This window comes from Hyla sarda, chromosome 8 (assembly GCF_029499605.1).
Source record: "Hyla sarda isolate aHylSar1 chromosome 8, aHylSar1.hap1, whole genome shotgun sequence".
Taxonomy (NCBI): domain Eukaryota; kingdom Metazoa; phylum Chordata; class Amphibia; order Anura; family Hylidae; genus Hyla; species Hyla sarda.
In genome coordinates, this window is record NC_079196.1 from 227,042,219 (window position 1) to 227,070,058 (window position 27,840).

The 27,840-nt window shown below is 49.2% G+C and overlaps 1 protein-coding gene across 2 annotated transcripts in view; it reads left to right on the forward strand.

Moving 5' to 3' along the window:
* Window positions 1-1,834: 1,834 nt before the first annotated feature.
* The window catches only part of LOC130285440 (baculoviral IAP repeat-containing protein 2-like), a 36,952-nt gene continuing 10,946 nt past the window's right edge, over window positions 1,835-27,840 (forward strand). The window contains exon 1 of one of the 2 annotated variants that reach the window (XM_056536836.1): window positions 1,835-2,026. The gene's annotated coding sequence lies outside the window, so the exon portion shown is untranslated. The remainder of the gene's footprint in view (window positions 2,027-27,840) is intronic. The other variant, XM_056536835.1, reaches the window with a different exon arrangement.

Consider the following 27,840-nt stretch of genomic DNA (forward strand, 5'->3'; position numbering starts at 1 on the left):
TGTAGGGGGAGACACACGGACCCTGTTATGTCGCTGTAGGGGGAGACACACAGATCCTGTTATGTCGCTGTAGGGGGAGACACACGGACCCTGTTATGTCGCTGTAGGGGGAGACACACGGACCCTGTTATGTCGCTGTAGGGGGAGACACACGGACCCTGTTATGTTGCTGTAGGGGGAGACACACGGACCCTGTTATGTGGCTGTAGGGGGAGACACACGGACCCTGTTATGTCGCTGTAGGGGGAGACACACAGACCCTGTTATGTCGCTGTAGGGGGAGACACACGGACCCTGTTATGTCGCTGTAGGGCGAGACACACAGACCCTGTTATGTCGCTGTAGGGGGAGACACACGGACCCTGTTATGTTGCTGTAGGGGGAGACACACAGACCCTGTTATGTCGCTGTAGGGGGAGACACACGGACCCTGTTATGTCGCTGTAGGGGGAGACACACAGACCCTGTTATGTCGCTGTAGGGGGAGACACACAGATCCTGTTATGTCGCTGTAGGGGGAGACACACGGACCCTGTTATGTCGCTGTAGGGGGAGACACACGGACCCTGTTATGTCGCTGTAGGGGGAGACACACGGACCCTGTTATGTTGCTGTAGGGGGAGACACACGGACCCTGTTATGTGGCTGTAGGGGGAGACACACGGACCCTGTTATGTCACTGTAGGGGGAGACACACGGACCCTGTTATGTTGCTGTAGGGGGAGACACACGGACCCTGTTATGTCGCTGTAGGGGGAGACACACAGACCCTGTTATGTCGCTGTAGGGGGAGACACACGGACCCTGTTATGTCGCTGTAGGGGGAGACACACAGACCCTGTTATGTCGATGTAGGGGGAGACACACGGACCCTGTTATGTCGCTGTAGGGGGAGACACACGGACCCTGTTGAGGAAACACACAGTGAACTGTGAGTGGTCCAAGAAGTGAAGAGGTGGTGTGAACTGTGAGTAACAGGTTGCAGGGGCACATGTTTTATGCTGGCTGAGGGTAGCTAACCAGATAGTAGTCAGGGCATGCTGATATGTGTAGTCAGTGACCAGACGGTCTAGGACTTTGGTTTGTTCCTGAGTTATGTTTTGTTTTACCTGCAACCTGTCTAAATAAAGCTGGCAAGGTGCCAGGCGTGCATGAATAACCGTTGTCTGCGGGTTTATTGAGTGGAAACGTGTCCCGTGGCCGTGTCCAGGACGATCCCGGAGCTAATCCCCAAGGAGGAATACTTACAATTGGTGGAGGATGCGGGCAAATACGTTGGTAGGAGCAACCAGTGGTCGAGTTGCAGTGAAGTTGTTGCCAAGAGAAAACAATCGTGCATGGTGCAAGGGTGCACTCTTTCTCAGAGAGGAGACAGTGGGACGAGCCCAGCTGTGGCGTACAAGAGCAGGACTGCGTCTGTGGTGAAGTTGTTGCTAGGGGCAACAGATCGCATCAAGCGAGTGGGCACTCTTTCTCAAGTAAGGAGACAGGTGGACGGGCCACCTGCAGAGTGCAGATTACGTTTTGAGACTGTGTATAAAGGCGTTGCAAGGGGCAACGGAAAATTTTGTTGGCAAGCGGCTGACATTTCGGCAGAGGACTATGCTGTGTTTGCAAGGTTTGAAGTGTTGCAAGATGGATGTCCTGATAAGTGCTTTGTTGCAGACGGCTGCAGCGCAAGAGGAAGCAAGCTTTGCAGAGTTGAGATGATTGCTACACATGAGGCGCGGCCCAAGACACGGGGGGAACTTGGTGTTTGGATTCATTGGAGGAGATGCCCAAAAAGTTCATTGTGAACTGGATCCAAAGATCTTACGGGACTATGAGAAAGTCAAGACAGAGATCCTGACTAAAGTGGGAGTAATCCGCGCTGCAAGACTACAATGTGCACTGCAGCCTAACAGTGATGCTGGGTTTAAAGTTGCAGAGCTACTTAAAGAGCAAGTGGAGCGATGTTCTGCAGCAGAGAAGCTGGTGAGAGGAGTCCAGCGCCAGCCCTTAACCGATTGGACGGCAAGAGATTCTGGTAAGACTGTTCCAGGGGTTATGGGGGCCATGTTTAATGACTATGAGACTGTACATAAGAATGATGGGACTGTGCATAAAAAAGCTGAGTCGGAGGGTGGTGTTTCCCTAGTTGACTGTGTGAACAGTGTTCAAGGTGGTACCAACCTATGTCCAGTTGCAAAATCATGTGAGGGTGGGGAACCCCTCATGAAGACTGATGGGACTGTTCACACTGTGCAGATCGGATTGAAAAAATCTGGTGAACAGAAAATGTTAAATGCAGAACTGGGAGAAAATGTAACAAAACACTTTGCCTGAGTTAGGTCCTAGTGCTATGAACTGTCCTGTACATTCTGAACATGTGCAATCTGATAAGGTTTTTGTTGAAAAACTTATGTTGTGTTCAGATGTAAAGAGAACTGATCCCACCTGACAGGACAAAAGAAAAGCTGTGTGAGCTGGAAATAGAAGGTAAAAAGATGACGGTTTTGTTAGACCCAAAATGTGTAATAAGTCTGGTAAAGTCCAGCAGGAGAAAGCCGGACCCCACTATAGTGTCTATACAGGCCGGACCCCGCTATAATGTCTATACAGGCCGGACCCCGCTATAGTGTCTATACAGGCCGGACCCCACTATAATGTCTATACAGGCCGGACCCCGCTATAATGTCTATACAGGCCGGACCCCGCTATAGTGTCTATACAGGCCGGACCCCACTATAATGTCTATACAGGCCGGACCCCGCTATAATGTCTATACAGGCCGGACCCCGCTATAGTGTCTATACAGGCCGGACCCCACTATAGTGTCTATACAGGCCGGACCCCGCTATAGTGTCTATACAGGCCGGACCCCGCTATAGTGTCTATACAGGCCGGACCCCGCTATAGTGTCTATACAGGCCGGACCCCACTATAATGTCTATACAGGCCGGACCCCACTATAATGTCTATACAGGCCGGACCCCACTATAATGTCTATACAGGCCGGACCCCGCTATAATGTCTATACTGGCCGGACCCCGCTATAATGTCTATACAGGCCGGACCCCGCTATAGTGTCTATACAGGCCGGACCCGCTATAATGTCTATACAGGCCGGACCCCACTATAATGTCTATACAGGCCGGACCCCACTATAATGTCTATACAGGCCGGACCCCGCTATAATGTCTATGCAGGCCGGACCCCACTATAATGTCTATACAGGCCGGACCCCGCTATAATGTCTATACTGGCCGGACCCCGCTATAATGTCTATACAGGCCGGACCCCGCTATAGTGTCTATACAGGCCAGACCCCACTATAATGTCTATGCAGGCCGGACCCCACTATAATGTCTATACAGGCCGGACCCCGCTATAATGTCTATACTGGCCGGACCCCGCTATAATGTCTATGCAGGCCGGACCCCACTATAATGTCTATGCAGGCCGGACCCCGCTATAATGTCTATACAGGCCGGACCCCACTATAATGTCTATACAGGCCGGACCCCGCTATAATGTCTATACTGGCCGGACCCCGCTATAATGTCTATACAGGCCGGACCCCGCTATAGTGTCTATACAGGCCAGACCCCACTATAATGTCTATGCAGGCCGGACCCCACTATAATGTCTATACAGGCCGGACCCCGCTATAGTGTCTATACAGGCCGGACCCCGCTATAGTGTCTATACAGGCCGGACCCCGCTATAATGTCTATACAGGCCGGACCCCACTATAATGTCTATACAGGCCGGACCCCGCTATAGTGTCTATACAGGCCGGACCCCACTATAATGTCTATACAGGCCGGACCCCGCTATAGTGTCTATACTGGCCGGACCCCGCTATAATGTCTATACAGGCCGGACCCCGCTATAATGTCTATACTGGCCGGACCCCGCTATAATGTCTATACAGGCCGGACCCCGCTATAGTGTCTATACAGGCCGGACCCGCTATAATGTCTATACAGGCCGGACCCCACTATAATGTCTATACAGGCCGGACCCCACTATAATGTCTATACAGGCCGGACCCCGCTATAATGTCTATGCAGGCCGGACCCCACTATAATGTCTATACAGGCCGGACCCCGCTATAATGTCTATACTGGCCGGACCCCGCTATAATGTCTATACAGGCCGGACCCCGCTATAGTGTCTATACAGGCCAGACCCCACTATAATGTCTATGCAGGCCGGACCCCACTATAATGTCTATACAGGCCGGACCCCGCTATAATGTCTATACTGGCCGGACCCCGCTATAATGTCTATGCAGGCCGGACCCCACTATAATGTCTATGCAGGCCGGACCCCACTATAATGTCTATACAGGCCGGACCCCGCTATAATGTCTATACTGGCCGGACCCCGCTATAATGTCTATACAGGCCGGACCCCGCTATAGTGTCTATACAGGCCAGACCCCACTATAATGTCTATGCAGGCCGGACCCCACTATAATGTCTATACAGGCCGGACCCCGCTATAATGTCTATACTGGCCGGACCCCGCTATAATGTCTATACAGGCCGGACCCCACTATAGTGTCTATACAGGCCGGACCCCGCTATAGTGTCTATACAGGCCGGACCCCGCTATAGTGTCTATACAGGCCGGACCCCACTATAATGTCTATACAGGCCGGACCCCACTATAATGTCTATACTGGCCGGACCCCGCTATGATGTCTATACAGGCCGGACCCCTCTATAGTGTCTATACAGGCCGGACCCCGCTATAATGTCTATACTGGCCGGACCCCACTATAATGTCTATACAGGCCGGACCCCACTATAATGTCTATACAGGCCGGACCCCGCTATAATGTCTATGCAGGCCGGACCCCACTATAATGTCTATACAGGCCGGACCCCGCTATAATGTCTATACTGGCCGGACCCCGCTATAATGTCTATACAGGCCGGACCCCGCTATAGTGTCTATACAGGCCAGACCCCACTATAATGTTTAAGCAGGCCGGACCCCGCTATAGTGTCTATACAGGCCAGACCCCACTATAGTGTCTATACAGGCCGGACCCCACTATAATGTCTATACAGGCCGGACCCCGCTATAATGTCTATACTGGCCGGACCCCGCTATAATGTCTATGCAGGCCGGACCCCACTATAATGTCTATACAGGCCGGACCCCGCTATAGTGTCTATGCAGGCCGGACCCCACTATAATGTCTATACTGGCCGGACCCCGCTATAATGTCTATACTGGCCGGACCCCGCTATAATGTCTATACAGGCCGGACCCCACTATAATGTCTATACAGGCCGGACCCCGCTATAGTGTCTATACAGGCCGGACCCCGCTATAGTGTCTATACAGGCCGGACCCCACTATAATGTCTATACAGGCCGGACCCCGCTATAGTGTCTATACAGGCCGGACCCCACTATAATGTCTATACAGGCCGGACCCCGCTATAGTGTCTATACAGGCCGGACCCCACTATAATGTCTATACAGGCCGGACCCCGCTATAATGTCTATACTGGCCGGACCCCGCTATAATGTCTATACAGGCCGGACCCCACTATAATGTCTATACAGGCCGGACCCCGCTATAGTGTCTATACAGGCCGGACCCCGCTATAGTGTCTATACAGGCCGGACCCCGCTATAGTGTCTATACAGGCCAGACCCCGCTATAGTGTCTATACAGGCCGGACCCCGCTATAATGTCTATACAGGCCGGACCCCGCTATAGTGTCTATACAGGCCGGACCCCACTATAATGTCTATACAGGCCGGACCCCGCTATAATGTCTATGCAGGCCGGACCCCGCTATAGTGTCTATACAGGCCGGACCCCGCTATAGTGTCTATACAGGCCGGACCCCACTATAATGTCTATACAGGCCGGACCCCGCTATAGTGTCTATACAGGCCGGACCCCACTATAATGTCTATACAGGCCGGACCCCGCTATAGTGTCTATACAGGCCGGACCCCACTATAATGTCTATACAGGCCGGACCCCGCTATAATGTCTATACTGGCCGGACCCCGCTATAATGTCTATACAGGCCGGACCCCACTATAATGTCTATACAGGCCGGACCCCGCTATAGTGTCTATACAGGCCGGACCCCGCTATAGTGTCTATACAGGCCGGACCCCGCTATAGTGTCTATACAGGCCGGACCCCGCTATAGTGTCTATACAGGCCGGACCCCGCTATAATGTCTATACAGGCCGGACCCCGCTATAGTGTCTATACAGGCCGGACCCCACTATAATGTCTATACAGGCCGGACCCCGCTATAGTGTCTATACAGGCCGGACCCCACTATAATGTCTATACAGGCCGGACCCCGCTATAATGTCTATGCAGGCCGGACCCCACTATAATGTCTATACAGGCCGGACCCCGCTATAGTGTCTATACAGGCCGGACCCCGCTATAATGTCTATACAGGCCGGACCCTGCTATAGTGTCTATACAGGCCGGACCCCACTATAATGTCTATACAGGCCGGACCCCGCTAAAGTGTCTATACAGGCCGGACCCCACTATAATGTCTATACAGGCCGGACCCCACTATAATGTCTATACAGGCCGGACCCCGCTAAAGTGTCTATACAGGCCGGACCCCACTATAATGTCTATACAGGCCGGACCCCGCTATAATGTCTATGCAGGCCGGACCCCACTATAATGTCTATACTGGCCGGACCCCGCTATAATGTCTATACAGGCCGGACCCCGCTAAAGTGTCTATACAGGCCGGACCCCACTATAATGTCTATACAGGCCGGACCCCGCTATAGTGTCTATACAGGCCGGACCCCGCTATAATGTCTACACAGGCCGGACCCCGCTATAATGTCTATGCAGGCCGGACCCCACTATAATGTCTATACTGGCCGGACCCCGCTATAATGTCTATACAGGCCGGACCCCGCTAAAGTGTCTATACAGGCCGGACCCCACTGTAATGTCTATACAGGCCGGACCCCGCTATAGTGTCTATACAGGCCGGACCCCGCTATAATGTCTATACAGGCCGGACCCCACTATAATGTCTATACAGGCCGGACCCCGCTATAGTGTCTATACAGGCCGGACCCCGCTATAATGTCTATACAGGCCGGACCCCACTATAATGTCTATACAGGCCGGACCCCGCTATAGTGTCTATACAGGCCGGACCCCACTATAATGTCTATACTGGCCGGACCCCGCTATAATGTCTATACAGGCCGGACCCCGCTAAAGTGTCTATACAGGCCGGACCCCACTATAATGTCTATACAGGCCGGACCCCGCTAAAGTGTCTATACAGGCCGGACCCCGCTATAGTGTCTATACAGGCCGGACCCCACTATAATGTCTATACAGGCCGGACCCCACTATAATGTCTATACAGGCCAGACCCCGCTATAGTGTCTATACAGGCCGGACCCCGCTATAGTGTCTATACAGGCCGGACCCCGCTATAGTGTCTATACAGGCCGGACCCCGCTATAGTGTCTATACAGGCCGGACCCGCTATAATGTCTATACAGGCCGGACCCCGCTATAGTGTCTATACAGGCCGGACCCCGCTATAATGTCTATACAGGCCGGACCCCGCTATAGTGTCTATACAGGCCGGACCCGCTATAATGTCTATACAGGCCGGACCCCACTATAATGTCTATGCAGGCCGGACCCCGCTATAGTGTCTATACAAGCCGGACCCCGCTATAATGTCTATGCAGGCCGGACCCCGCTATAGTGTCTATACAAGCCAGACCCCACTATAGTGTCTATACAGGCCGGACCCCACTATAATGTCTATACAGGCCGGACCCCACTATAATGTCTATACAGGCCGGACCCCGCTATAATGTCTATGCAGGCCGGACCCCACTATAATGTCTATACAGGCCGGACCCCACTATAATGTCTATACAGGCCGGACCCCACTATAATGTCTATGCAGGCCGGACCCCGCTATAATGTCTATGCAGGCCGGACCCCGCTAAAGTGTCTATACAGGCCGGACCCCGCTATAATGTCTATGCAGGCCGGACCCCACTATAATGTCTATACAGGCCGGACCCCACTATAATGTCTATACAGGCCGGACCCCACTATAATGTCTATGCAGGCCGGACCCCGCTATAATGTCTATGCAGGCCGGACCCCGCTAAAGTGTCTATACAGGCCGGACCCCACTATAATGTCTATACAGGCCGGACCCCGCTATAGTGTCTATACAAGCCGGACCCCGCTATAGTGTCTATACAGGCCGGACCCCGCTATAGTGTCTATACAGGCCGGACCCCACTATAATGTCTATACAGGCCGGACCCCGCTATAGTGTCTATACAGGCCGGACCCCACTATAATGTCTATACAGGCCGGACCCCGCTATAGTGTCTATACAGGCCGGACCCCACTATAATGTCTATACAGGCCGGACCCCGCTATAATGTCTATACTGGCCGGACCCCGCTATAATGTCTATACAGGCCGGACCCCACTATAATGTCTATACAGGCCGGACCCCGCTATAGTGTCTATACAGGCCGGACCCCGCTATAGTGTCTATACAGGCCGGACCCCGCTATAGTGTCTATACAGGCCGGACCCCGCTATAATGTCTATACAGGCCGGACCCCGCTATAGTGTCTATACAGGCCGGACCCCACTATAATGTCTATACAGGCCGGACCCCGCTATAATGTCTATGCAGGCCGGACCCCACTATAATGTCTATACAGGCCGGACCCCGCTATAGTGTCTATACAGGCCGGACCCCGCTATAATGTCTATACAGGCCGGACCCTGCTATAGTGTCTATACAGGCCGGACCCCACTATAATGTCTATACAGGCCGGACCCCGCTAAAGTGTCTATACAGGCCGGACCCCACTATAATGTCTATACAGGCCGGACCCCGCTAAAGTGTCTATACAGGCCGGACCCCACTATAATGTCTATACAGGCCGGACCCCGCTATAATGTCTATGCAGGCCGGACCCCACTATAATGTCTATACTGGCCGGACCCCGCTATAATGTCTATACAGGCCGGACCCCGCTAAAGTGTCTATACAGGCCGGACCCCACTATAATGTCTATACAGGCCGGACCCCGCTATAGTGTCTATACAGGCCGGACCCCGCTATAATGTCTACACAGGCCGGACCCCACTATAATGTCTATACAGGCCGGACCCCGCTATAGTGTCTATACAGGCCGGACCCCGCTATAGTGTCTATACAGGCCGGACCCCACTATAATGTCTATACAGGCCGGACCCCGCTAAAGTGTCTATACAGGCCGGACCCCACTATAATGTCTATACAGGCCGGACCCCGCTATAATGTCTATGCAGGCCGGACCCCACTATAATGTCTATACTGGCCGGACCCCGCTATAATGTCTATACAGGCCGGACCCCGCTAAAGTGTCTATACAGGCCGGACCCCACTATAATGTCTATACAGGCCGGACCCCGCTATAGTGTCTATACAGGCCGGACCCCGCTATAATGTCTATACAGGCCGGACCCCACTATAATGTCTATACAGGCCGGACCCCGCTATAGTGTCTATACAGGCCGGACCCCGCTATAATGTCTATACAGGCCGGACCCCACTATAATGTCTATACAGGCCGGACCCCGCTATAGTGTCTATACAGGCCGGACCCCACTATAATGTCTATACTGGCCGGACCCCGCTATAATGTCTATACAGGCCGGACCCCGCTAAAGTGTCTATACAGGCCGGACCCCACTATAATGTCTATACAGGCCGGACCCCGCTAAAGTGTCTATACAGGCCGGACCCCGCTATAGTGTCTATACAGGCCGGACCCCACTATAATGTCTATACAGGCCGGACCCCACTATAATGTCTATACAGGCCAGACCCCGCTATAGTGTCTATACAGGCCGGACCCCGCTATAGTGTCTATACAGGCCGGACCCCGCTATAGTGTCTATACAGGCCGGACCCCGCTATAGTGTCTATACAGGCCGGACCCGCTATAATGTCTATACAGGCCGGACCCCGCTATAGTGTCTATACAGGCCGGACCCCGCTATAATGTCTATACAGGCCGGACCCCGCTATAGTGTCTATACAGGCCGGACCCGCTATAATGTCTATACAGGCCGGACCCCACTATAATGTCTATGCAGGCCGGACCCCGCTATAGTGTCTATACAAGCCGGACCCCGCTATAATGTCTATGCAGGCCGGACCCCGCTATAGTGTCTATACAAGCCAGACCCCACTATAGTGTCTATACAGGCCGGACCCCACTATAATGTCTATACAGGCCGGACCCCACTATAATGTCTATACAGGCCGGACCCCGCTATAATGTCTATGCAGGCCGGACCCCACTATAATGTCTATACAGGCCGGACCCCACTATAATGTCTATACAGGCCGGACCCCACTATAATGTCTATGCAGGCCGGACCCCGCTATAATGTCTATGCAGGCCGGACCCCGCTAAAGTGTCTATACAGGCCGGACCCCGCTATAATGTCTATGCAGGCCGGACCCCACTATAATGTCTATACAGGCCGGACCCCACTATAATGTCTATACAGGCCGGACCCCACTATAATGTCTATGCAGGCCGGACCCCGCTATAATGTCTATGCAGGCCGGACCCCGCTAAAGTGTCTATACAGGCCGGACCCCACTATAATGTCTATACAGGCCGGACCCCGCTATAGTGTCTATACAAGCCGGACCCCACTATAGTGTCTATACAGGCCGGACCCCACTATAATGTCTATACAGGCCGGACCCCACTATAATGTCTATACAGGCCGGACCCCACTATAATGTCTATACAGGCCGGACCCCACTATAATGTCTATACAGGCCGGACCCCACTATAATGTCTATGCAGGCTGGACCCTGCTATAGTGTCTATACAGGCCGGACCCCGCTATAATGTCTATACAGGCCGGACCCCACTATAATGTCTATGCAGGCTGGACCTTGCTATAGTGTCTATACAGGCCGGACCCCACTATAATGTCTATGCAGGCTGGACCTTGCTATAGTGTCTATACAGGCCGGACCCCGCTATAGTGTCTATACAGGCCGGACCCCGCTATAGTGTCTATACAGGCCGGACCCCGCTATAATGTCTATACAGGCCGGACCCCACTATAATGTCTATGCAGGCTGGACCCTGCTATAGTGTCTATACAGGCCGGACCCCGCTATAGTGTCTATACAGGCCGGACCCCGCTATAGTGTCTATGCAGGCCGGACCCCGCTATAGTGTCTATGCAGGCCGGACCCCACTATAATGTCTATACAGGCCGGACCCCACTATAATGTCTATACAAGCCGGACCCCACTATAATGTCTATACAAGCCGGACCCTGCTATAGTGTCTATACAAGCCAGACCCCGCTATAGTGTCTATACAAGCCAGACCCCGCTATAGTGTCTATACAAGCCAGACCCCGCTATAGTGTCTATACAGGCCGGACCCCACTATAATGTCTATGCAGGCCGGACCCCACTATAGTGTCTATGCAGGCCGGTATTTGGGGTTATAAAACGGTTAATGTCTGTATTTCTACTCCCTATGGTACTATAGGTCACAAGGTTGCAATAGAGCCCTCCTTGGAGTATGATGCAGTACTGGGGACGGATTTTCAATTTTTTCAGCAATTATGGGAAGATAGCCAGGTAACTAGAGCAGGTACACCTGATAGGCCCACAACACTTGACTTGCACCACACACTAGTGGAGAGTTACTCAGCAGAAGCTGAGGACGGGGGGTGTCAGCAGAGGCTGAGGACGGGGGGTGTCAGCAGTCACTAGATATATGTCAGATAGGGGTCTGCCAGACTGCTGGGGGAGCTGAAGACCAGACCGTGAGTCAAGTCCAAGAGGATCCAGTGACTCAAGTGACAAGTGTGCCTCTGACTGAAAGAGAATCTTCAGTGAAACCAGAAACGGATCAGGTACAGGAACATGGGTTCCATCCGCCAGCTGAAGATGAGCCCAAGGTGGGGCTAGAGTTGCGCGGTCATCTGGAAGAGGTGACTGGAAAAGAAGCTACAGAGATGTCTGTGGATAATGCAGAAGTACTGAAGAGAGTACATGTGGAGCTGGGTGCTGCGCTTACTGTCACAGACAGAGTCCTGAGTGAAGGAGATGTGATGTCTGGACCAGAGATGGATCGTGACCAGGAAGGTCGAACCACTGGACCAGATGTTGTTGCAGACCCAGGAGTTCTAGACCTTTCTGCTGGGCAGCAGAGAGACAGTGTTGAAGTGAAAGAGAAGTCTGCCAGTGAGCAGAGAGACAGTCCAGAGAGACTGTCCAGGAACTACCCTGAAGCCCAAGTGGCCAAGACCCTTGAAAAGGGGGAGACTACTCCTAAAGGTGGAGAAGAGTCTGAACGAGTTGGCTTGAAGGAAGAGACCGGCCAAGGACAAGTGTCTGTCAGAAGACAAGAGAATGTCTCGAGATCCAGCAGCGAGAGTAAGGAGACCGCTGAAAATAAGAGATCTCAGAAAAAACGCGCTGGTCTTGGTAAAAAAAGGGAGCAGATGAGAGAACAACTGCTGTCTCTGGAGGATACTGTCAAAAACTTGACAGAATTGCTGGAAAGTGAGAAGAAGAACTCTGCTAAGCTCAAGAGTGAGCAGCAGAAATGTTTAAAGCTGGAAGGGGACATGAAGGTCCTAAAAGAAAGCAGTGACCAAGCTATAGTAGAACTGGCTAACGAGAGGTTAAAAGTGTCTCCGATGGAAACTGAGGCCAAAGCCACAGCCGTCCATGTAAAAAAAGAAAAACTGCTTGTGGGGCAAAAGCTTCTGGAGACAGGGATGCTTTCTCTAAAAAAGGCGGAGTCTGAACAATGGACGCAAGAAACAGTAGAGTCTGAAGACCATGAGAAGAAGCCATATGAAAGGTCCTCTGAAGCTGAGACTGAAGTGAAACCATATGGGAAGTCCTCTGAAGCTGAGACTGAAGTGAAACCATATGGGAAGTCCTCTGAAGCTGCAGAGATATTGACATTGGATGGTGAAAATTGTGAGGCAGAGAAGTTCTCTGAGGTAGAAGTTAAACCAGAGATAACTGCAGAAGCTGCAAGTAAAGTCCGTGACACATCTGAAGGTGCAGGTGAAAAACTGGCTAAAGGAGCCTAAAAATGAGCCTGTGAAAGTCGGTGTCCCTAAAGACAGGGCTAATAAGAAAGCAGAGTCCTTAAAAAGAGGTCACTGTGATAGAAGACTGGGTCGTGGTAGAATCCCTGAGAGGCGCTGGATTAGTTCCAGAAAACATCGGAAGAAAGTCTGCAGAAGTAGAATTTGGAGAAGAGTCCCTCTTAAGGAGAAGATGGACAGGTGCATTGAAGGGAAGCCTCCTGAAATTGGGGAGGATGTCTTAGAAGTCCTGCAAATGGGTGATACAGGCTCGGTTGGCCACCAGCAAAGTTTGGGCGATGGTCATACCAGTGACAGAAGAAGACAAAGGCCTGGAGCATCTGCCTTGTCCGCACCTAGTGTCCAGAGCGCTGCACAGACCAAGATGAAGAACCTGGTGTTGGAAAGGTGTGACATGAATGGAGCTTTTTACAAGGAATTTGTCTCCGGTGACCAAAAGTCTTGTGCTCGGTGGCTGATGAAAGTGCGAATGAAAGAAGGGTGCACCATTGAAGTGGTGCAGATAAAATCTACTGATGAAGGAAGCCAAGTGCCTCAAAACCTGTTGGACGTAGTTGTTCAAGGAAAAGGAAAGGCAGATGGACTCTGCCTTTTGAATACAAGTGCTCCTTCCCGGTGGTCTGAGCAGAGGGGGGGGGGGGGGGGGGGGGAATATGTGGCAGTGTGGCAAGGAAAGGGTGTATTTCCCTTGCTATCTCTGCAGAATGCTCCACCTGTGGCCTGATTAATGAGGTATCAGGAAGGGAAAGTGTGTTTAAAAGAAAAAGAAACAGAATAGTTGGGGCTCTCCCTGGGTAACAGCACATCGCTGTAGGGGGAGACACACGGACCCTGTTATGTCGCTGTAGGGGGAGACACATGGACCCTGTTATGTCACTGTAGGGGGAGACACACGGACCCTGTTATGTCGCTGTAGGGGGAGACACACGGACCCTGTTATGTCGCTGTAGGGGGAGACACACGGACCCTGTTATGTCGCTGTAGGGGGAGACACACGGACCCTGTTATGTTGCTGTAGGGGGAGACACACGGACCCTGTTATGTCGCTGTAGGGGGAGACACACGGACCCTGTTATGTCGCTGTAGGGGGAGACACACGGACCCTGTTATGTCGCTGTAGGGGGAGACACACGGACCCTGTTATGTCGCTGTAGGGGGAGACACACGGACCCTGTTATGTCGCTGTAGGGGGAGACACATGGACCCTGTTGAGGAAACACACAGTGAACTGTGAGCGGTCCAAGAAGTGAAGAGGTGGTGTGAACTGTGAGTAACAGGTTGCAGGGGCACATGTTTTATGCTGGCTGAGGGTAGCTAACCAGATAGTAGTCAGGGCATGCTGATATGTGTAGTCAGTGACCAGACGGTCTAGGACTTTGGTTTGTTCCTGAGTTATGTTTTGTTTTACCTGCAACCTGTCTAAATAAAGCTGGCAAGGTGCCAGGCGTGCATGAATAACCGTTGTCTGCGGGTTTATTGAGTGGAAACGTGTCCCGTGGCCGTGTCCAGGACGATCCCGGAGCTAATCCCCAAGGAGGAATCCTTACACAGTATACAGAGCTTTCCCTATCGTCTTCCATATACTCGCCCACCTTGGGCTCACATGATCGAAGGGTCTATGAATATATATGATGATGGCGGGTATATAAGAACAGAAGGGAACAAAGGCAGGGAAGCTCTGTATACCAGCACCACCTCCAAAGGATAGAGGATAAGATGTCTGTCTGTGCAGCACCCGGAGTTCGTTTAGAATGCTGGGTGCAGGCGGCGGGAGTCGTGATGTCAAGGCCACGCCCTTGTGACATGATGCCACGCCCCCTCAATGCAAGTCTATAGGAGGGGGCGTGGCAGTCACCACGCTCCCTCCCATAGACTTGCATTGAAGGGGCGTGGCATGATGCACAAGAGACAAACCAAATGGATGGCAACCAACTCAAGGAGTACTATACTAACCACACTGCTGCAGATTACCAGAAGTCCCAGGAGGCCACCACCCCAACACGTTTCGGTCAGAAGACCTTAGTCCGGGGGTGTAGGCATCCAGGGCAAATAGGGGTTATACACTGAGCAGGACCAATGGCTGGGCGAGCGTCATCTCATTAGTATTTGTCTCACCTCACTGCGGTGTGCGTGCATCCATCCATCTAGCCTAACTTCCCGGGCATCACATGAAAAGTCGCATTTTAAACCTGGGTTTAGTGTGGGGGAACAAGGTGTCAGAGTTGCTTTAAAGACTTCCCCCAACAATCTATGTAAAGGACCACCTGACATTTGTATTGTTCACTCTTTCATATATTGTAGCTAAGAGGCTATAAAATAAAGCCAAGTATTTGGTGCTGACACCTCATCCTTCCCTGGTCTCAGGTGGATATAAATTCCCAGAAAACCTGTCATTCCTGGCTTGTGTTTGAATCAGTCTGCACTAGCTCTTATGCTGCTCCTAGCTTGTTGTATCCTGTGTATTCTGACCTCGCCGGGTGACACGTTTAATTTCTGCTTAGTGATTTGGTACCTTTGCTGCTATCTAGGTTTGGACCCCACTGGTTTGATAATTCTCTACCTGTTTGTCTGTTTATGTTAATGGAGACAAGTTTAAAGGTATAAACTGACTAAGATCCTTTTGAACCCACAGACTCAAATATTAAGTTGTGGATACCACTACTACAACTACTAATGGTGTTTCGATCACCGTAGAGTCATCAGATAAATTATCTATTGGACTCAAATTTGATTTCCCCCTCGTTTATTTGGAGACCTAAAATAGAGGCAATCCTTATTATCACCTTAACCCCTTAACGACCAAGGACGTATATTTACGTCCTTTGCCGGCTCCCGCGATATAACGCGGGGTCACGCGGTGACCCCGCGTCATATCGGGTCGGTCCCGGCATGTATCTGATGCCAGGACCCGGAGCTAATAGCGCGCGGCAGCGGTCGCAGTGCCGCGCGCTATTAAGCCTTTAGACGCGGCGTTCAAAGTTGAACGCCGCGTCTAAACCGAAAGTAAAACCTTCCCGGCTGCTCAGCGGGGCTGATCGGGACCACCGCAGTGAAAATGCGGTGTTCCGATCAGCTGGGACACGAGCGGAGGTCCTCTTACCTGCCTCCGGCGTGTCCCCTCGGCGATTGATTGCTCCAAGCCTGAGATTCAGGCTTGAGTAATCGACCGCCGATAACCCTGATCACTGCAAAGCTATGGCTTTGCAGTGAACAGGGTATAAGATCAGTGTGTGCAGTGTTATAGGTCCCTATGGGATAACAATGATCAGTATAAGAGATCAGCGTGTGCAGTGCTATAGGTCCCTATGGGAGCTATAACACTGCAAAAAAAAAGTGTAAAAAAAAAAAGTTAATAAATGTGATTTAACCCTTTCCTTAATAAAAGTTCGAATCACCCCCCTTTTCCCATAAAAAAAACACCATGTAAATAAAAATAAATATAAACATATGTGGTATCGCCGCATGCGTAAATGTCCAAACTATAAAAATATATAATTAATTAAACCGCACGGTCAATGGCGTACGCGCAAAAAAATTCCAAAGTCCAAAATAACGTATTTTTGGTCGCTTTTTATATCATGAAAAAATGAATAAAAAGCGATCAAAAGGTCCGATCAATACAAAAATGGTACCGCTAAAAACTTCAGATCACGGCGCAAAAAATGAGCCCTCATACCGCCCCATATGTGGATAAATAAAAAATTATAGGGGTCAGAAGATGACAATTTTAAACATAAATTTTTCTGCATGTAGTTATGATTTTTTCCAGAAGTGCGACAAAATCAAACCTATATAAGTAGGGGATCATTTTAACCGTATGGACCTACAGAATAAAGGTGTCATTTTTACCGAAAAATTTACTGCGTAGAAACGGAAGCCCCCAAAATTTACAAAATAGGGTTTTTTCTTCTATTTCGTCGCACAATGATTTTTTTTCCCGTTTCGCCGTAGATTTTTGGGTAAAATGACTGATGTCACTGCAAAGTAGAAAATAAGCCATCATATGGATTTTTAGGTGCAAAATTGAAAGGGTTATGAGGTGAGGAGGAAAAAACGAAAGTGCAAAAACGGAAAAACCCGTGGTCCTTAAGGGGTTAAAATAGCAACAAATATTCCACATAAAGTGCGACTTTGCCCATCACCATATCTAATACCTCTCACTCTTCTAGATGTCTTTAGTAAAGACCACCAGTGGTTCTATTGCAATCGCGAACAACAGTGGTGACAATGGACACCCCAGTAGCGTTCCTCTTTCCAGAGTAAAACTTTCTTACAATATCCCATTGATCCCCAATCTGGTCCTTGGAGCTGTATACAACAACTGGATCCATCCTATAAAATATAAGCCAAATCACATAGTTACATAGTTAGTATGATTGAAAAAAGACATACGTCTATCAAGTTCAACCAAGGAATTGAAGGGAAAGGGGTATGGTTGGATGAAGGGGAAGGAATGTGATTTTATATTACTGCATAAGAATTAAAGGGGTATTCGGGGCAAAAACATCTTATCCCCTATCCAAAGGATAGGGGATAAGATGTCTGATTGTGGGGGGCCCGCTGCTGGGACCCCTTGCGATCTCCCTGCAGCACCCGCATTCTATGCGGGTGCTGAATCTACAATTTCGGAAACCTCTGGGTTTCCAGGACTGGGGAGGTGACGTCATGCCACGCCCCCTCCATTCATGTGTATGGGAGGGGGCGTGACAGCCTCCCATAGACATGAATGGAGGAGGCATGGCGTGATGTCACCTCCCAACCCGGAGGTTTCCTGGATACGCAGCCCCCCATAGAATGTGGGTGCTGCAGGGAGATCGCAGGGGGTCCCAGCAGTGGGCCCTCCACGATCAGACATCTTATCCCCTATTCTTTGGATAGGGGATAAGATGTTTTTGCCTGGAACACCCCTTTAATTATATTTTGTTCTAGGAATGTATCTAACTCCCTTAGCCTTATTCCTGTATTGCATTATTCTAATTGTTACACATCCGCACCGTCTATCTGGTGTAGGATTCTATTGTGGCACTTGTAGTCCGCTGCAGGCATCCTCCATTGTCTGCATTTTTATGCTGGGGATCGCCCCTAGCAATGGACCCTAAGAGCAGGATCTGCTCCCCCAGTATAAATGCACAACCGCATTTGGGGTTAAGCACCTCCAGCCATTTGAGACCATGTTTTTTGTTGTTTGTTTAAATTTTATACTTGGAGGTGTGTAAACTCCATGAGGTGCATTTACTAATCTTTTACTATGTAGTCTGGTTTTCACCCTGTTTTTTTCTACTTCATTTTTGACTATGTGCGACAAATTTACTAAATTGTTGCACGGCGTTAATAAATTTGGCACACGTAGGCAAAAGTGGGAAATTTACTTCATGTAGTAGAAAAAATAGTCTGTTCCTTCTTCCTGCTGTCTGAATAGGTTTGGCTGTTAGGTTTCCTTCTGGATCTTTTGTTTTTGAGTTTTTTTTAGCTTTTTCACCACATCTAAATAATTCAATAACTAAATTGCAGTCATGGCTCAGAATAGTGGTAAACGGCGTTTAGTGTGTGTGTGTGTGTGTTTATAAAAAAATTTTAACACTGTTTTTTCTCCCTAAATGTTCTTACTCTTTTTTTTTTTTACTTCTTCTACAGATCCGTGTATCCTGTGGACTCCTTCGGATTCGGTCGACTACTTTGACGACCAGAGTTTTTCTTTGCTTGATGTTAATAAAATGGTTAACGAGGGCTTGTGGGGGAGTGTTTTTTTGTAATAAAATTTTTTTAAACCTGTTGTGTTTTTTTTTGCTTTACTAGACAGGCTTAGTAGTGGAAGCTGTCTTACAGACGGAGTCCATTACTAAGCCGGGCTTAGCATTAACCACAAAAACAGCTAGCGCTAACCCCCAATTATTACCCCGCTACCCAACGCCACAGGGGTGCCGGGAAGAGCCGGTACCAACAGGCCCGGTGCGGCAAAAATTGCGCTCCTGGGCCTAGGCGGTAACAGGCTGGCGTTATTTAGGCTGGGGAGGGCCAGTAACAATGGTCCTCGCCCACCCTGGTAACGTCAGGCTGTTACTGTTTGGTTGGTATTTGGCTGAGAATAAAAGTTTATAAAAAAAAACGCATAGGGTCCCCCCTATTTTCATTCTCAGCCAAATACCAACCAAACAGTAACAGCCTGACGTTACCAGGGTGGGCGAGGTCCATTGTTACTGGCCCTCCCTAGCCAAACTAACGCCAGCCATTTTTGACGCTTCAGGCCTGTTGGTACCGGCCTGTTGGTACTGGGGTAATAATTGGGGGTTAGCGCTAGCTGTTTTTGTGGCTAACGCTAAGCCCAGCTTAGTAATGGACTCCGTCTATAAGTAAGCTTCCACTACTAAGCCTGTCTAGTAAAGTAAGGAAAAAACACAACAGGTTTTAAAAAATTTTTATTACAAAAAACACTCCCCCACAAGCCCTCGTTAACCATTTTATTAAAATCAAACAAAGAAAAACGCTGGTCATCGAAGTAGTCCACTAAATCCAAAGGAGTCCACAGGATACACGGATCTGAAATGAAGAAAAAAAAATGGGTTAGTACATTTATTATCACCTGCTCACACATCTCCCGCCCCGCACGTCTACAACTGCCAGCATGCCCTTACAGTAAGGACATCCTGGGAGTTGTAGTTGTGGGGTGCAGGAGATGTGTGGGCAAGTGACAAGCTTGTCCCCTGCCCCCAGCTGCAGGACTACAACTCCCAGCATGCCCTTACAGTAAGGTGGGGCGGAGGCCGGGCACAGTGTTTCCCAACCTGGGACTTGTAGTTTTGCAAGATCTGGAGGCACCCTGGTTGGGAAACACTGTTTTAGGCCAGTGTTTCCCAACAAGGGTGCCTCCAGATGTTGCAAAACTACAACTCCCAGCATGCCTGGACAGCCAAAGGCTGTCCAGGCATGCTGGGAGTTGTAGTCTTGCAACATCTGGAGGCACCCTGGTTGGGAAACACTGTTTTAGGGCTTGGGCAACCGGCTTCCGTAGGATCCAGCGCCGCACGACATTGCCGCAAGATACGGCCGCCCGATGATCTCCGTCACCGATCGTCGCTGGAGCCTCGGAAGGGTAAGTGAACGTCTTCGCCGGTTCCCTTTAGCTGTTTAGTTTTGCAACAGCTGGAGGACTACAGTTTACAGACCACTGGTCTGCAAACTGTGGCCCTCCAGCTGTTGCAAAACAACAACACCCAGCATGCCCTGACAGCCAAAGCCTTTGGCTCTCGGGGCAGGAGCCCGGGCTCCTCATACGGCCTCCCCGCTACCCTCACTTATGGGGACACTGATATCCCTCCCCCCTTTTCTCCCGCCCGCGCCGCTCAGCTCCCGCTGCTACAAGACTACAACTCCCAGCGTGTCCTCACTGTAAGGGCATGCTGGGACTTGTAGTCTTGCAACAGTCAGCAGACAGATAGGAGTTGTGTGGCGCTGGCAGGTGAGAGGGGGGGGGGGGGGATGTAAATCACTGCAGTGTCCCGGTAGCGCAGTGAGGGTAGCGGGGAGAAAGTATGTTGGGGCCCGGGCGGCAGTAGCTTTTCCTGCTCCATGTTGGAGCTGGAGTAAATTTAGTCAATTTTTACGGCCGCTGCGACAGTTTATTGCGCAACTGCGACTGTCTCAGTTAATAAATACCTGACCAATGCAAGTCAAAAATGAAAACTTGCGTAAATCAAGCGGGAATTTTTTTTTTTTCCTTTCTAGCTCTTGCTAGAGAAAGTCGCACAAAAAATAGGGTAGGTGCAATTGCGACAATTTTGCGCCAAAAATAGTCAGAAAAAAATTACTAAACCCCTTAGTAAATGCCCCTCCATATGTAATGCGCCATGAATATCTTCCAGGCAGCATTAGGGTAGCACATGTGAGGCCGGCACCTATATCAGCCAACTCAGGTGGGGCTTGTAGCCTGCCTCCCTCCTCCCATTGTATGTGCTCAGTCACGCTGGAGGGTACCTGGGAGGAGGCTGTGAGTCGACCGAATGCTGCCGTAATTGCCCACTGGCCCCTGTTTTGCTCATCACGCACAGGTAGGATTAGCATTAGGTCCCGCGCCATTTGAGAAACCTTGGCGTTGGTGTGCGGGCTCTGGTGTGTCCTTCATATAAGGATACACTGGCGAATGTCTCAATTTTAACATCAGTGTTGAGGGATTAGCCAATGTCATTGTATACATCTACCACAGTAGTGCACCCATATTCCTGTATTATTCTAATTGTTACACATCCACACCGTTTATCTGGTGTAGGATTCTATTGTGGCACTTGTAGTCCGCTGCAGGCATCCTCCATTGTATGCATTTTTATGCTGGGGATCGCCCCTTAGCAACGGACTACAAGGGCAGGATCTGCTCCCCCAGTATAAATGCACAACTGCATTTGGGGTTGAGCACCTCCAGCCATTTGAGACCACGTTTTTTGTTGTTTGTATCTAACTCTGTAGTGAATGTATCGAACCCTATAGTGAATGTATCTAACCCTGTTTTGAACCTTTCACCTGTTCCTACTGTCACCAGTTCCTGAGGTAGACTGTTCCATAAATTCACAGTTCTTATGATAAAGAAGTCTTGTCGCCCCTTGAGACTTCTCCAGACAGAGTGAGCGCCCCTTCGTCCTTTGAGGGGGTTTAACCTGGAACAGTTTTTCCCCATATTTTTTGTATTCACTCATACTGTGCTCAGACCAGTAGGGTGGCGTTCCCTTCAAATGGAAACAATAGGAAATGTCCAGCACCACGGCAGCAGGTAAAACATCCAGTTTATTGAGGAATTAGAATAATAACAGGTACAAAGGAGCGTAGTCGCATCATTTTTGTATGGGACGTTTATATACTTATATACGTTGATCAAACATTTATTCTCAAAACTAAACAAATATAATTCTTTTAATCTTTCCTCATAGCTCAGATGTTCCGGTCCCATATTAGTTCGGCCGCGCGTCTCTGCACCTTCTCCAGCTCCACAATGTCCCTTTTATGAACTGGTGACCAAAACTGAACAGCATATTCCAGGAGAGGCCGTACCAATGCTTTATAAAGGGGGAGTATTATAGACTATAGACTGTACCAATGCTTTATAAAGGGGGAGTATTATAGACTATAGACTGTACCAATGCTATATAAAGGGGGAGTATTATAGACTATATAGACTGTACCAATACTATATAAAGGGGGAGTATTATAGACTATAGACTGTACCAATGCTATATAAAGGGGGAGTATTATAGACTATAGACTGTGCCAATGCTATATAAAGGGGGAGTATTATAGACTGTACCAATGCTTTATAAAGGGGTAGTATTATAGACTATAGACTGTGCCAATGATTTATAAAGGGGTAGTATTATAGACTATAGACTGTACCAATGCTTTATAAAGGGGGAGTATTATAGACTATATAGACTGTACCAATGCTTTATAAAGGGGGAGTATTATAGACTATAGACTGTACCAATGCTTTATAAAGGGGGAGTATTATAGACTATATAGACTGTACCAATGCTTTATAAAGGGGGAGTATTATAGACTATAGACTGTACCAATGCTTTATAAAGGGGGAGTATTATAGACTATAGACTGTACCAATGCTTTATAAAGGGGGAGTATTATAGACTGTACCAATACTTTATAAAGGGGGAGTATTATAGATTATAGACTGTGCCAATGCTATATAAAGGGGGAGTATTATAGACTATAGACTGTACCAATGCTATATAAAGGGGGAGTATTATAGACTATAGACTGTGCCAATGCTATATAAAGGGGGAGTATTATAGACTGTACCAATGCTTTATAAAGGGGTAGTATTATAGACTATAGACTGTGCCAATGATTTATAAAGGGGTAGTATTATAGACTATAGACTGTACCAATACTATATAAAGGGGGAGTATTATAGACTGTACCAATGCTTTATAAAGGGGTAGTATTATAGACTATAGACTGTACCAATGCTTTATAAAGGGGTAGTATTATAGACTGTACCAATGCTTTATAAAGGGGGAGTATTATACACTATAGACTGTACCAATGCTTTATAAAGGGGTAGTATTATAGACTATAGACTGTACCAATGCTTTATAAAGGGGTAGTATTATAGACTATAGACTGTACCAATGCTTTATATAGGGGGTAGTATTATGTCCCTGTTCCTCCAGTCCAGGCCTCTTCTGATACAGAACAATATCCTGCTGGCCTTAGAAGCAGCTGCCTGACATTGTGCTGTTCTGTAGTCTAGAAGTAAGAAGTCGCTATATCAGTTTACCCTCTGTAGTAAACTTGCTTGCGGAGCAGGTGTCGAGCCTTTCGCTGGACATTCGTTTCTTCTATTCTGTAGTCTATGATCTAATAGTCACCCAGATCCTGATTACTTTTGCACTTCATTATTATCCATTCTCTATTGCACATATATAAATGTATTATATTATTGAATGCTTGACCCTATTCATTGATACTGTATATGGGGCTGATATATTAGGACTATAATAATAGTTTGGCCAGACCATACCATACTTTGTACATTATATGAATAATAGGTTAATCTTTCTTTACAGTGGGGCAAAAAAGTATGTATTCAGCCACCAATTGTGCAAGTTCTCCCACTGAAAAAGATGAGAGGCTGTAATTTTCATCATAGGTTATAACCTCAATTGTGAGAGACAGAATGAGGAAAAAAAATCCATAAAATCATATTGTCTGATTTTTAAAGAATTTATTTGCAAATTATGGTGGAAAATAAGTATTTGGTCACCTACAAACAAGCAAGATTTCTGGCTCTCACAGACCTGTAACTTCTTCTTTACTGTCACGATTCGGCTGACTGGAGGTGGATCCTCTGTGCCAGAGAGGGATTGGCGTGGACCGTGTTGGTGGACCGGTTCTAAGTTGCTACTGGTATTCACCAGAGCCCGCCGCAAAGCGGGATGGTCTTGCAGCGGCGGTAGCAACCAGGTCGTATCCACCAGCAACGGCTCAACCTCTCTGACTGCTGAAGATAAGCGCGGTACAAGGGAGTAGACAAGAGCAAGGTCGGACGTAGCAGAAGGTCAGGGCAGGCAGCAAGGATCGTAGTCAGGGGCAACGGCAGGAGGTCTGGAACACAGGCTAGGAACACACAAGGGAACGCTTTCACTGGCACAATGGCAACAAGATCCGGCAAGGGAGTGCAGGGGAAGTGATGTATAAATAGGGAGTGCACAGGTGAACACACTAATTAAGCCTGCTGCGCCAATCAGTGGCGCAGTGGCCCTTTAAATTGCAGAGACCCGGCGCGCGCGCGCCCTAAGGAGCGGGGCCGCGCGCGCCGGGACAAGACCGACGGGGAGCGAGTCAGGTACGGGAGCCGGGATGCGCATCGCGAGCGGGCGCCTCCCGCATCGCGAATCGCATCCCGGCTGAGAGAGACATTGCAGCGCACCCGGTCAGCAGGTCTGACCAGGGCGCTGCAAATGCGAGGAAGTTGCGAGCGCTCCGGGGAGGAGCGGGGACTCGGAGCGCTCGGCGTAACAGTACCCCCCCCCTTGGGTCTCCCCCTCTTCTTGGAGCCTGAGAACCTGAGAATAAGACTTTTGTCTAGGATGTTGTCCTCAGGTTCCCAGGATCTCTCTTCTGGTCCACAGCCCTCCCAATCCACCCCAAAAATTTTTTTTCCTCTGACCGTCTTGGAGGCCAGAATCTCCTTCACGGAGAAGACGTCAGAAGAACCGGATACAGGAGTGGGAGAAACAAGTTTGGGAGAGAAGCGGTTAATGATGAGTGGTTTAAGGAGAGAGACATGGAAGGCATTGGGAATACGAAGAGAAGGAGGAAGAAGAAGTTTGTAAGAGACAGGGTTGATCTGGCACAAGACTTTGAAAGGACCAAGATAGCGTGGTCCCAGTTTGTAACTGGGGACACGAAAGCGGACATATTTAGCAGAGAGCCATACCTTGTCTCCGGGAGCAAAAATGGGGGGAGTTCTTCTTTTCTTATCGGCAAATCTTTTCATCCGGGATGAAGCCTGTAAAAGAGAATTTTGGGTCTCTTTCCATATGGTGGAAAGATCACGAGTTACTTCATCCACAGAGGGCAAACCAGAGGGCAAGGGAGTAGGGAGGGGGGGAAGAGGGTGACGGCCGTACACCACGAAAAATGGGGACTTAGCAGAAGATTCGGAGACTCTGAAGTTGTATGAGAATTCGGCCCATGGTAGAAGATCTGCCCAGTCATCCTGGCGGGAGGAAACAAAATGCCGTAAATAGTCACCCAGGACCTGATTAATTCTTTCTACTTGCCCATTGGATTGGGGATGATAAGAAGAAGAGAAGTTTAATTTAATCTTGAGCTGTTTACAGAGGGCCCTCCAGAATTTAGACACGAATTGGACGCCTCTATCCGAGACGATATGCGTGGGCAATCCATGAAGGCGAAAAATGTGTACAAAAAATTGCTTTGCCAACTGAGGCGCTGAAGGAAGACCAGGAAGAGGAATAAAATGTGCCATCTTGGAAAATCGATCAACGACCACCCAAACAACTGTGTTGCCACGGGATGAGGGCAAGTCTGTAATAAAGTCCATACCAATCTGTGACCAAGGCTGTTCGGGAACGGGCAGAGGATGAAGGAGGCCAGCAGGCTTCTGGCGAGAAGTCTTATCCCAGGCACAGACAGTACAGGCCCGCACAAAATCAACAACATCCGTCTCCAGAGTCGGCCACCAATAAAAACGAGAGATGAGTTGCAAGGATTTTTTGATGCCAGCATGGTCTGCGAGGTGGGAGGAGTGTCCCCATTTGAGAATCCCGAGACGCTGGCGTGGAGAAACGAAGGTCTTCCCTGGAGGAGTTTGCCTGATGGAGGCTGGAGAAGTGGAGATCAGACAGTCCGGAGGAATGATGTGTTGCGGAGAGACCTCTACTTCAGAGGCATCTGAAGAACGAGAGAGGGCATCGGCCCTAATGTTGTTGTCAGCAGGGCGAAAATGAATTTCAAAGTTAAAACGGGCAAAGAACAACGACCACCTGGCCTGGCGAGGGTTCAGTCGTTGGGCAGACTGGAGATAGGAGAGATTCTTGTGATCAGTGTATTTGATAACTGGAAATTTTGATCCCTCCAGCAGATGCCTCCATTCCTCAAGCGCCAATTTAATGGCCAGTAGTTCTCGATCCCCGATGGAGTAATTTCTCTCCGCTGGAGAGAAGGTCCTAGAAAAAAAAACACAAGTAACAGCATGCCCGGAAGAATTTTTTTGTAGAAGGACAGCTCCAGCTCCCACTGAGGAGGCATCTACCTCCAATAGAAAGGGTTTAGATGGGTCAGGTCTGGAAAGCACGGGAGCAGAAGAAAAGGCAGACTTGAGATGTTTAAATGCGTCTTCCGCTTGTGGAGACCAGGACTTGGGATTGGCATTTTTCTTGGTTAAAGCCACGATAGGAGCCACAATAGTGGAAAAGTGTGGAATAAATTGTCTGTAATAATTGGCAAACCCCAAAAAACGTTGGATAGCACGGAGTCCGGAGGGGCGTGGCCAATCTAAGACGGCAGAGAGTTTATCTGGGTCCATTTGTAGTCCCTGGCCAGAGACCAAGTATCCTAGGAAAGGAAGAGATTGACATTCAAAGAGACATTTCTCCATTTTGGCATAAAGTTGATTGTCCCGAAGTCTCTGAAGAACCATGCGGACATGCTGGCGTTGTTCTTCTAAGTTGGCAGAAAAAATCAGAATATCGTCCAGATAAACCACAACACAGGAATATAAGAGATCACGAAAAATTTCATTAACAAAGTCTTGGAAGACGGCAGGGGCGTTGCACAGGCCAAAGGGCATGACCAGATACTCAAAGTGTCCATCTCTAGTGTTAAATGCAGTCTTCCATTCGTCCCCCTCCCTGATGCGGATGAGATTATAAGCACCTCTTAAGTCCAGTTTGGTAAAGATGTGGGCACCTTGTAGGCGATCAAAGAGTTCCGAGATAAGAGGTACGGGGTAGCGTTTTTTTACCGTGATTTTATTAAGTCCGCGGTAATCAATGCAAGGGCGTAGGGAGCCATCTTTTTTGGACACAAAAAAAAATCCAGCTCCGGCAGGAGAGGAGGATTTGCAGATAAAGCCCTTTTTTAAATTTTCCTGGATGTACTCAGACATGGCAAGAGTCTCTGGAGCAGACAGAGGATAGATTCTGCCCCGGGGTGGAGTAGTACCCGGGAGGAGGTCAATAGGACAGTCATAAGGCCTATGAGGGGGTAAAGTTTCAGCTTGCTTCTTGCAAAAGACGTCAGCATAGTCCATATAAGCCTTAGGAAGACCGGATACAGGGGGAACCACAGGGTCACGGCAGGGAGTACTGGGAACCGGTTTAAGACAGTCCTTGAGACAAGAAGTACCCCAGTTCTTGATTTCTCCTGTGGACCAATCAAGGGTTGGGGAATGGCGTTGAAGCCACGGTAATCCAAGAAGAATTTCAGAAGTGCAGTTGGAGAGGACCAAAAATTCAATTTTTTCGTGATGAGGTCCGATGCACATTAGGAGAGGTTCTGTGCGGTAACGCACGGTACAGTCCAATCTTTCATTGTTAACAGAATTTATGTAGAGGGGTCTGGCGAGACTGGTCACTGGGATGTTGAACCTGTTGATGAGAGAGGCCAAAATAAAATTTCCTGCAGATCCGGAATCCAGGAAGG